This window comes from Phascolarctos cinereus, unplaced genomic scaffold, assembly GCF_003287225.1.
Source record: "Phascolarctos cinereus isolate Bilbo 61053 unplaced genomic scaffold, phaCin_HiC Scaffold_726;HRSCAF=1367, whole genome shotgun sequence".
NCBI lineage: Eukaryota > Metazoa > Chordata > Mammalia > Diprotodontia > Phascolarctidae > Phascolarctos > Phascolarctos cinereus.
Window position 1 is genome coordinate 277,680,794 of NW_027556098.1, and position 11,145 is coordinate 277,691,938.

Sequence of the window (11,145 nt, forward strand, 5' to 3'; positions counted from 1 at the left end):
GTTCTGTTCACCCCAGCTTACTGGCCATTCCCATCCATATCTCCTTAGACCCCTCCTCCAGTCACCCCAAACTACTTGGCCACTCCTAGATCTCTCCCACAGTCTTTCTGTATATAAAGTCCATCTTGTCTCCATTAAGATGCTCAGATTCCTAAAATCTAGCCACTGCTTAGATTCTTATAATCTAGACAATAAGCCAATAGTTTACTAATGTTCCTACTTTCTCTTCTTGTTCTAATGTTTCAGGACAATGTATATCAGTTTCATGACAGCATGATTGCATGGGTTCTATATAATGGACAATGGTCTCCACTATTGCAGTCACCAATGGAGTGAAGCAAGGCTGTGTGCTTGCTCCGATTCTTTTTAGCATTATGTTTTCAGCAATGTTGTCAGAATCCTTCAACAAGGATGAACACAACACCATGGTCATCTACTTCACTGATAGTAAATTGTTTAACCTTAAAAGACTAAAAGCCAAGACTAAAGTGGAGGGAGAGTTGGTGTGTGACTTTTTTTTTTCATAGATGATTATGGACACAGTGCAGACTCTGAGGTTGAGATACACCAAGGTATGAATCAATTTTCTGTTGCCTGTGCTAATTTTGGCCTAACAATTAACAAAAAGAAAACAGAGGTTCTCCACCAGCCAATACATCCATCCATCCATGGAACCATAGATTACAGCAAATGGAGAAATTTTGAAAGCTGTAGATAAGTTCACTTACCTGGACAGTATACTTTCCAGGGATATACACAAGGATGATGAGGTTGATGTACATATTGCCAGAGCTAGCTCAGTTTGGGGAGGCTCTGAAAAAGTGTGGGAGAGAAGCATTATACTGACTACCAAACTGAAGATCTACAAAGCCATTGTGTTGATCTTATTGTTGTATGTTTATAAAAACTGAACAGCATTCCAGTGCCATGCTAGGAAATTGTATCACTTCCATTTGAATTGTCTTTGGAAGATTCTGAAGATTACCTGGCAAGATAAGGTACAGGACATCAAGGTCCTTTCTTGAACTGAACTGCCAAGCATTCAGACTGTTGCAGAGAGTGTAACTCTGATAGGCTGGCCACAATTTTCAAATCTTAAACATATATTTGCCTAAAAGATTATTTTATGTAGAACTCACACGAGGCAAGCATCATATGGAGGTAAAAAGAAGTAATACAAGGACACTGTCAAGGTCCCGCTGAAGAACAGCAGAATGGATTGTGGGACGTGGGAGACATTGGCACAGGACCACCCAGCATGGCATGTCTGCATCAAAAAAAGGACCTGTATTCTATGAGCAAAGCAGAATTGCAATAGCTCAAAAGAAATGTGAGATGTGAAAATTTGGAAACATCTCCACTCCAAATGTTGATATGGACTATTTGTGCCCGACCTGTGGTAAAGCCTTCTGAGCTTATATTGGTCTGCTCAACCACAGTCAGACACACTGTACCTTAACCCCGGCATAGTGATGTCATTTTGGTGCACTTTCAGAACAAAAAAAACAACCAATTTCTGTTTTTATGGCCACAGCACATAGCGCAGTACTTCACACATATTGTACACTTTACAAGTGATTTTTCACTCATTCAGTCATTCATTTTTGTCATCAAACATACAATACCTTACACTGCATAAGTACTTAAAGGTTGTTTAAAAAAATAATAAGTTCTATCCAAAAATAACAAGTACATTTTCAGAATGAAATGTAATGGTGGGATTTAATCATTAGGGCTCAAGGGTCTTTAATGGAAGGTACTGACTATTCAAGGCTTCATTTCTGGGTGGGGGAGAGGGACAAGGTTGCTAGGAGGGGTTGGCATGGCAAAGTTAACAAGAGCTTGGGAAAAAATACATGGTTCTTGATTCTTTTCAGTGATGATTCCTTGGAGTTAGACAAACACTCTGGAAAGGAGCTGATGTGTAAAAAAATTGGCACCTCAATTATATTCCCATCCTCAGATTACCCCACTAGAGATGTCAGGAAATTATTGACCTCTGGGTGAGATCTGGGGCTTTCTCTTGGTTGAGCTCAGATAGGGATGTCTCCTATTGGGAGGTCTCATTTACTTTCTCTGATATCTTCTCATCTGTGTAAGAATCAGCACAGATACTTTGCCACACCTGAGAAGCCTGATAGCATGCAAAACCTCTTCTTCAGTTGGAAGTTTGGCTAGAAAGGGATTGACTTCAACCTGGAGTATACAGTCAATGGCTTTAGTATTGATCGATGACAGTCTCTTGAGAACACTCTGAAAATGTTCAGCCCATCTTTTCAGGATCATGTCCTTATCTCTAATCAGTGTGGCTCCATCAGAACTGAGTAGTTGAGAGGTTTCACAGGTCTTTGGCCCATAATTAGCCTTTAGGGCATCATACAAGTGCTTTGGGTTGTTACTATCAGTGTAAAACTGAATTTCATCTGCCTTTTAACTGAGCCAAGAATTCTGTATTTCTCTAAGCTTCATTTGCAATTTACTTTTTGATAGTGTTAAATGCTGCTCTCTTAGAGACAGACAAACTGTCCTGCTGGCAAATCCTGTGGAGTTCTAATTTTTCATTTAGCAGCTTCAATACAGCTTACATACACATAACACATATGTATATATACACATATATATTTATTATGCATATCTATCCCTGTTGGACCTTTTTACTTGCAATTGCCTGATCTATCTGTTGGTCTGTCTGTCTACCTACCTATCTATCTATCTATCTATCTATCTATCTATCTATCTATCTATCTATCCATCCATCCATCCATCCATCCATCCATCCATCCATCCATCCATCTATCCATCTATCCATCTATCTATCTATCTATCTATCTATCTATCTATCTATCTATCTATCTATCTATCTATCCATCTAGGGCAATTACATGTACAGTAAGAGAGAGTTGTGAGGAACTGACATAATCTGAAAGTTTTATATATTTTCAAAAACAACCTAAACAGTCATCTCTATTTGAGAATCTATTTACATGCAAGGTTTTGAATCAGGACAATATGTCTCTCTTAAAGAGATACAGGAGCAATTGAAAGATACATTTGTAGTGTAACACAATAAGCCATAACATAGATCTTCAGGGACCTTAGGATAAGAATTAAACATTTGGAAATCACTAGAAGAAACAGATTGAGTATCTTGCTACATTCTCAGAACTAACAGCTTTTAAAAACATCTTTATTACTTTCCTTACCCCCTGTGTAAGCACATATGCAATGTAGTTTAATCTATGTTTTGTGATCTAATTTCTTAGCTATAATATTTTATACCATATATTATATAATATATATATTTTATTTTATAATACAATTTCTACTAAAAACTATAAATTTGAGATATCAATATTATTCTTTGTCACATTTCCCTAATTTTACCATATTAATCTTTTCATAGAGTATTATAACATTCTCTTACAGTCATTTATTGTAATTTGTTCAAGTACTCTCCACCTTGGCAAATAAGTCAACACATCACTCAACAACAGTTGGAGTGATTGTATTTATCTATCCAACCAAAAAGTGTCAAATTATTTAGAGAGAAATAAAAAAAAAGTTATTCTAAAATAGAACAAGGTTTGGAGACATATTCTGCCCTTCTCAGGCAGAGAGATGGGGGAAAGAAGGGGAGACTCTACTTAAGAATTTGTTATCCATTCTCCCAAATGGAAAGTCAGGCTCTGCTGTGATATCTTGCTTCTGAAAATGGAGACAGTGTCAGAGCCAAGGGCTCAGGTAGCAGCTTTACAAGCAAGTTAGTTTCTACCTCTAAACTCAGCTCCTGAGTATTGAATCTCCTGGTCCAGCTGCTATACTATCCATCTCTGAGCACAAAACACACAGCCCTGCCATAGCCAACCACTTCTGATGCTGCTACAAACAATTCTGTTTGTCACATGCTCACACTCCTTAGGCAATGCTTGGCCCAGAGCTCTTAATAATAGTGCCTGCCAAGGTGGGAAGACAAACATTATCTGCATATACTGAAAACTTACACAGCCAAATTCCACATACTGCTCCCTTCCTGTAAGGGTTCCTCTGGTTTATCTTGGTATATGGTGTCAGATGTTTGTCTGTGGCTAGTTTCTGCCATACTATTTTCCAGTTTTCTCAGCAGTTTTTGTTAAATAGTGAGTTCTTAGCTAGTAGTAAGTGGTTTTGATGATTGCTGCTTTATAATACAATTTAAGATCTGGTGTGGCTAGGCCACCTTCCCTTGCATTTCTTTTAATTAATTCCTTTGATATCCCTGGATTCCCTGAATTCTCTGGGTCTTTTGTTCTTTCAAATTAATTTTGTTATTATTTTTTCTAGCTCTATATAACAATTTTTTTTGTAGTTTGATTGGTGTGGCTTTGAATAAGTAAATTAATTTAGATAGAATTTTCATTTTTATTATATTAGCTTGGCCTATCTATGAGCAACTGATATTTTCCCAGTTATTTAGATCTGACTTTATTTGTGTGAAAAGTGTTTTGTAATTGTGATCATTGAATTCTTGAGTTTGTCTTGGCAGGTAGACTCCCAAATATTTTATAACATCTATAGTAACTTTAAATGAAATTTCTCTTTCTGTCTCTTGATGTTGGGCTTTGTTAGTAACCTATAGACATGCCAATGATTTATGTGGGTTTATTTTACATCCTGCAACTTTGCTAAAGTTCTTTATTATTTCCAGTGGTTTTCACTTGATCCCTAGGATTCTCTAAGTATATCATTATATCATCTGCAAAGAGTAATAGCTTGTTTCTTCTTGGTGTATTCAAATTACTTCAATATCTTTTTCTTCTCTTATTGCTAATGCTATTTCTAGTACCATATTGAATAATAGTGGTGATAATGGGCATCCTTGTCTCACCCCTCTTCTTGTTGGGAAAGTGTGTAGCTTTTCTCCATTATATATAATGCTTGTTGATGGTTTTAGATAGACACTGCTTATCATTTTAGGAAAAACTTCATTAAATAATATATAATTTTATATAATAGATATATTTAATGGATCATAATTCTATCCATTAAAACTCTATACTTTAATGTTTTTTTTAATAAGAATCAGAACTACATTTTGTCAAAAGCTATTTCTGCATCTATTAGATAATCAATTTATTTGTTAGTTTTGTTATTGATATGGTCAATTATGTGGATAGTTTTACTAATATTGAACCAGCCCAGCATGCCTGTTATAAATCTCATCTGGTCATGGTGTATTACCCTTGTGATAAATTACTGTAATCTCTTTGGTAATACTTTATTAAAATTTTTGCATCAATATTCATTAGTGAAATTGGTCTGTAATTTTCTTCCTCTCTTTTGGCTCTTCTTGGTTTAGGTATCAGAACAGTATATGTGTCATAAAAGGAATTTGGTAGGACTCCTTGTTTGCCTATTTTCCCAAACAGTTTATATATTATTGGAATGAATTGTTTTTTAAATGTTTGTTAGAATTCACTTGTGAATCCATTTGGCCGTTGAGATTTTTTCTTAAGGTGGTTGTTGATGGCTTGTTCAATTTTTTTTTCTAAGATTGGTTTATTTAAGTATTTTATTTCCTCTCCTGTTATTCTGGGCAATTTATATTTTTGTTAATATTTATCTATTTTACTTATGTTGCCAGATTTATTGGAATACAGTTGGGCAAAATAATTCATAATTATTTCTTTAATTTCTTCTTCTGTGGTGGTGAATTGACCCCTTTCCTTTTTAATACTGATGATTTGGTTTTCTTCTTTCTTTCTTTTTAAATCAAATTAACCAAAAGTTTATCTATTTAATTAGCTTTTTCTTACAACCAGCTCTTCATTTTATTTATTAGTTCAATAGCTTTCTTACTTTCAGTTTTATTAATCTCCCCTTTGATTTTCAGAATTTCTAATTTAGCATTCAATTAGGGACTTTTAATTTGTTTTTTTCCCCCTAGGTTCTTTAGTTGTATGCTCAACCCATTAATTTGCTCTTTATTTTATTCATGTAAGCATTTAGAGATGTAAAATTTCCCCTAAGAACTGCTTTGGCTGCATCCCATACATTTTAGTGTGTTGTCTCATTATTGTTGTTCTCTTTGATAAAATTATTGATTCTATGATTTGCTGTTTGACCCCCTCATTCTTTAGGATTAAATTATTTAGTTTTCAATTAATTTTTAGTCTCTCTTTCCATGGTCCTTTATTACATGTAATTTTTATTGCATTATGATTTACAAAGGATATATTTAATATTTTTGCTTTTTTGCATTTGATTCTGAAGTTTTTATGCCTTAATACATTGTCAGTTTTTGTGTAGTTGCCATGTAGTACTGAGAAAAAGGTATGTTTCTCTCTACTCCCATTCAGTTTTCTCCAGAGATCTATCATATCTAAGTTTTCTAAAATTCTATTTACCTCCTTAACTTCTTTTTTGTTTATTTTGTGGTTAGATTTATCTAATTCTGAGAGAGGGGAGGTTGATGATCCCAACTAGTATAATTTTGTTGTCAATTTCTTTCTGTAATTCACTTAACCTCACCTCTGAGAATTTGTGTGCTATACCACTTAGTACATATATATTTAGTATTGATATTACTTCATTGTCTATGGTAACTTTTAGCAAGATGTAGTTTCCTCCCTTATCTCTTTTAATTAGATCTATTTTTGCTTTTGCTTTGTCTGAGATTAGGTCTGCAACCCCTGCTTTTTTTTTCCGCTTCAACTGAATCATAATATATTCTGCTGTAGCCTTTTACCTTTGCTCTGTGTATATCTCTGTTTCAGACTTGTTACTTGTAAGCAACACATTGTAGGATTCTGGTTTTTAATCCACTCTGCTATCTGCTTCTTTTTTATGGGACAGTTAATCCCATTGGATTACAAATACACTAATTGTGTATTTCCCATCATCCTATTTTTCCTCCTGTTAATACTTTTCTCTTTCCTTTCACCCTGTCCCTCCTCACAAGTGTTTTGCTTCTGACCACTGCCTCCCTCAATATACCCTCTTTTCTTATCAGCACCCCTCTGTTTTCTCTCCCCTTTCCCCTCCTACTTCTGCCCTATCTTTTATCAGCTCCTACTTTCTCTTTTTTCCCCTTTCCATTCCTACTTTTCTATAGGGTAAGATAAATTTCTGTACCCAACTGAGTGCATAGTATTCACTCTTTGAGCCAAATCCAATGAGAATAAGGTTCAAACAATGCTCAGCTCTTCCCTTCTTTCCCTCTACTATAATAGGCCTTTTGTGTCTCTTCATGTGATATATTTCACCCTATTCTGCCTAGCCCTTTCTTCTTCTCCTAGAACTACCCTTTTTCATCCCTTAATTTTTTATATCATCACTTCAAAATCAACTTATACTCACACCCTCTGTCTATATATATTCCTTCTAACTGCCCTAGTAGAGATATAGTCCTCAAGAGTTACAAGTGTCATCTTCCCATGTAGGTATGTAAACAGTTTAATCTTATTGAATAACATGGTTTTTTTTCTTTGCTGTTTACCTTCTAATGCTTCTCTTGAGTCCTGTATTTGAAGATTGAATTTTCTGTATAGCTCTGGTCTTTTGAAAAGGGAAATCTGAAAGCCCTCTGCTTTGTTGAATGACCATCTTTTCCCCTGAAAGATTATGCTCAATTTTGCTAGGTAGTTGATTCTTGATTGTAATCCAAGTTCCTTTGACTTCCAGATTATTATTCCAAGCCCTCTAATCCTTTAATGGAGCAGCTGCTAAATCCTGTATAATCCTGACTGTGACTCCTTGATATTTGAATTACTTTTTTTTTCTGACTGCTTGCAGTTTTTTCTCCTTGACTTGATAATTCTGGAACTTGGCTACAACATTTTCTGGAGTTTTAATTTTGAGGTCTCTTTCAGGAGGTTATTGGTGAATTCTTTCAATGACTATTTTACCATGTGATTCTAGGATATCTAGATATCTATGATATCTAGCCTGCTCTCTAGGTTCTGTTTTTGATCATAGCTTTCAGGTGGTCCAATAATTTAAAATTATCTTTCTTGGATCTGTTTTCCAGGTTGGTTGTTTTTCCAATGAGGTGTTTTACATTTTTTAATATTTTTTCATCCTTTTGATTTTGTTTGACTGATTCTTGATGTCTCATAGAGTCATTAGTTTCGATTTGCCCAAGTTTTTTTTCTATTCACTTTTTAAAAATTTATTTTTTTTTAGTTTCCAACATTTGCTTGCACAAGATTTTGAGTTACAAATTTTCATCTCACCCCTCCCCACCAAAGATGGCATGCATTCTGAATATCCCTGCCCCTAGTGTGCCCTCCCTTCTATCTCTCCCCCCTTTTTCTTATCCCCTTCCCCTTCTACTTTCCTGTAGGGCAGGATAGATTTCTGTACCCCATTTCCTGTATTTCTTATTTCCTAGTTGCATGTGAAAACATGTTTTTTAAACATGTGTTTTTAAAACTTTGGGTTCCAAATTTTCTCCCTTCCTCCCTCCCCACCCACCCTCATTGAAAAGGCAAGCAACTCAATATAGGTCATACATGTGCAGTTATGCAAAACACTTCCATAGTAGTCATGTTGTGAAAAACTAACTCTATTTCCCTTAATCCTATCCCACCCACCCCATTTATTCTATTCTTTCTTTTGACCCAGTCCCTCCTCAGAAGTGTTTGCTTCTGATTACCCTCTTTCCCAATCTGCTCTCCTCTCTATAATTTCCTTTGCTCTCTTGTCCCTGTCTCCCCCTATTTTCCTGAAGGGTAAGACAGATTTCCATACCCAATTGAGTGTGTATGTTATTCCCTCCTTAAGCCAAATCCTATGAGAATAAGATTCACTCATTCCCTCTCACCTCCCCCTGTTTCCCCTCCACTGTAAAAGCCTTGTCTTTTCTGTTTTTTTTGTGAGATAATTTACACCATTCTACCTCTCCCTTTTTCCTTCTCCCAGTATAATCCTCTTTCACCCCTTAATTTTATTCTCCAGATATGACCCCTTCATCTTCAATTCACCCTGTGCCATCTATCTATCTATCTATCTATCTATCTATCTATCTATCTATCTATCTATCTATCTATCTATCTCTGTCTGTCTGTCTGTCTATCTATCTGTCTGTCTTTCTGTCTGTCTATGTATCTATCTATCTATGTATCCATCTATACATACATATAATTTTTTCCCTCCACCTACCCTAATACTTACAAAGGTCTCATGAGTTATAAATATCATCTTTTCATTCAGGAATGTAAACGGTTCAATCTTAAGAGGTCTCTTATGATTTCTCTTTCCTGTTTACCTCTTCACGTTCCACTTGAGTCTTTTATTTGAAAGCCAAATTTTTTATTCAGCTCTGGGCTTTTCATCAAGAATGCTTAAAAGTCCTCTATTTCACTGAATGACCATTTTTTTCCCCCTGAAGGATTATACTCAGTTTTGCTGGGTAGGAGATTCTTGGTTGTAATTCTATCTCCTTTGCCTTCCAGAATATAATATTCCATGCCCTGCAGTCCCTTAATGTAGAAGCTGCTAAATCTTGTGTTATCCTGATTGTGTTTCCATAATACTTGAATTGCTTCTTTCTAGCAGCTTGTAATATTTTCTTCTTGACCTGGGAACTCTGGAATTTGGCTACAATATTCCTAGGAGTTTTGCTTTGGGGATCTCTTTCAGGAGGAGATCTGTGTATTCTTTCAATTTCTATTTTGCCACCTGGTTCTAAAAAATCAGGGCAGTTCTCCTTGACAATTTCTTGAAAGATGATGTCTAGGATCTTATTTTGATCATGGCTTTCAGATTGTGAAATAATTTTTAAATTCTCTCTCCTACATCTATTTTCCAGGTCAGTTGTTTTTCCAATGAGATATTTCACATTGTTTTCTAATTTTTCATTCTTTCTGATTTGTTTTACAGTGTCTTGATTTCTCATAAGGTCACCAAGCTTCCAATTGCTGTATTCTAATTTTTAAGGAAGTATTTTCTTCAGTAATCTTTTGGACTTCCTTTTCCATTTGGCCAATTTTTCTTTTTAGGGCCTTCTTCTCCTCATTTGCTTTTTGGACCTCTTTTGCCATTTAGGTTAGGCTGTTTTTTAAGGTGTTATTTTCTTCAGTATTTTTTTGTTTCTCCTTTAGCAAGCTGTTGACTTGTTTTTCATGATTTTCTTGTATCACTCTCTTTTCTCTTCCCAGTTTTTCCTCTACTTCTCTTGCTTCTCAAAGTCCTTTTTGAGCTCCTGCAAGGCCTGGGACTGATTCATATTTTTCTTGGAGGCTTTGGATGTAGGAGCTTTGACTTTGTTTTCTTCTGGTTGTATGTTTTGATCTCTTTGTTACCAAAAAAAGGAAAAAGATTCCATGGTTTGACACTTCTTGTGAGGTTTGCTCATGATCCCAGCCAATTATTTGAGTTTTATACTCTTTCTTAAGGTAAGAGTCTGCTTCTAATGTGGAGAATGTACTGTCCTGAGGTTTGGTAGTTTGTATAGCTGTTTTCAGAGATAGTTCTAGGGGCCTGTAAATTTTCACTTCTTCCAAGGTGATATGATAAGGCGTGAGGTGTTTACTCCTTTCCTGGCCTGTGTTCTCGTCTATGAGTGACCACAAGCATTCTTTTCTGTCTTGGAATTGTGAGGAAGATTTCCTCTCCACAGCCAGTACAAGCTCCACCAGGCTAGTGCTCCTCCTTGCCCCAGGACCACCCCTCAGAACTGTGACCCAGATCCAAGCATGGGCAAAGCAAGAGATTTCTGCCTCAGCACTGGCAAAGAGATCCCTGCAATCCCCCTCTGATCAGCCACCCAGTTTCCCTCAGTCTGTGGGCCTGAAGCTCAGGAGGCAGCCATTGCCCCAGGGCCGTGCTTGCTCAGGAACTGAAACTGAGACTTAGCTTCTCTCTCACCACAGAAACAGACTTTTCCTACTGACCTTCTAAGTTGTCTTTGGCATTTGTGGGTTGAGAGGTCTCAAAACCACCACAGCTGCCTGTGATTCAGTCCTCTGAGGCCTGCTCCAGGTTTGCTGTGGCCTGTGAACCTATGCCAAACTCTGCTCTTCTATCTGCCCAGCGCAATATACCTTTTCGATTAAACATCCAGGTTGTTTGGGCTTGAAATTTGTTTCACTCTGTCTTTTTGTGAATTCTGCTGTTTTAGAATTTGTTTAGAGCCATTTTTTATATGTATTTGGAGGAGTTTGGGGG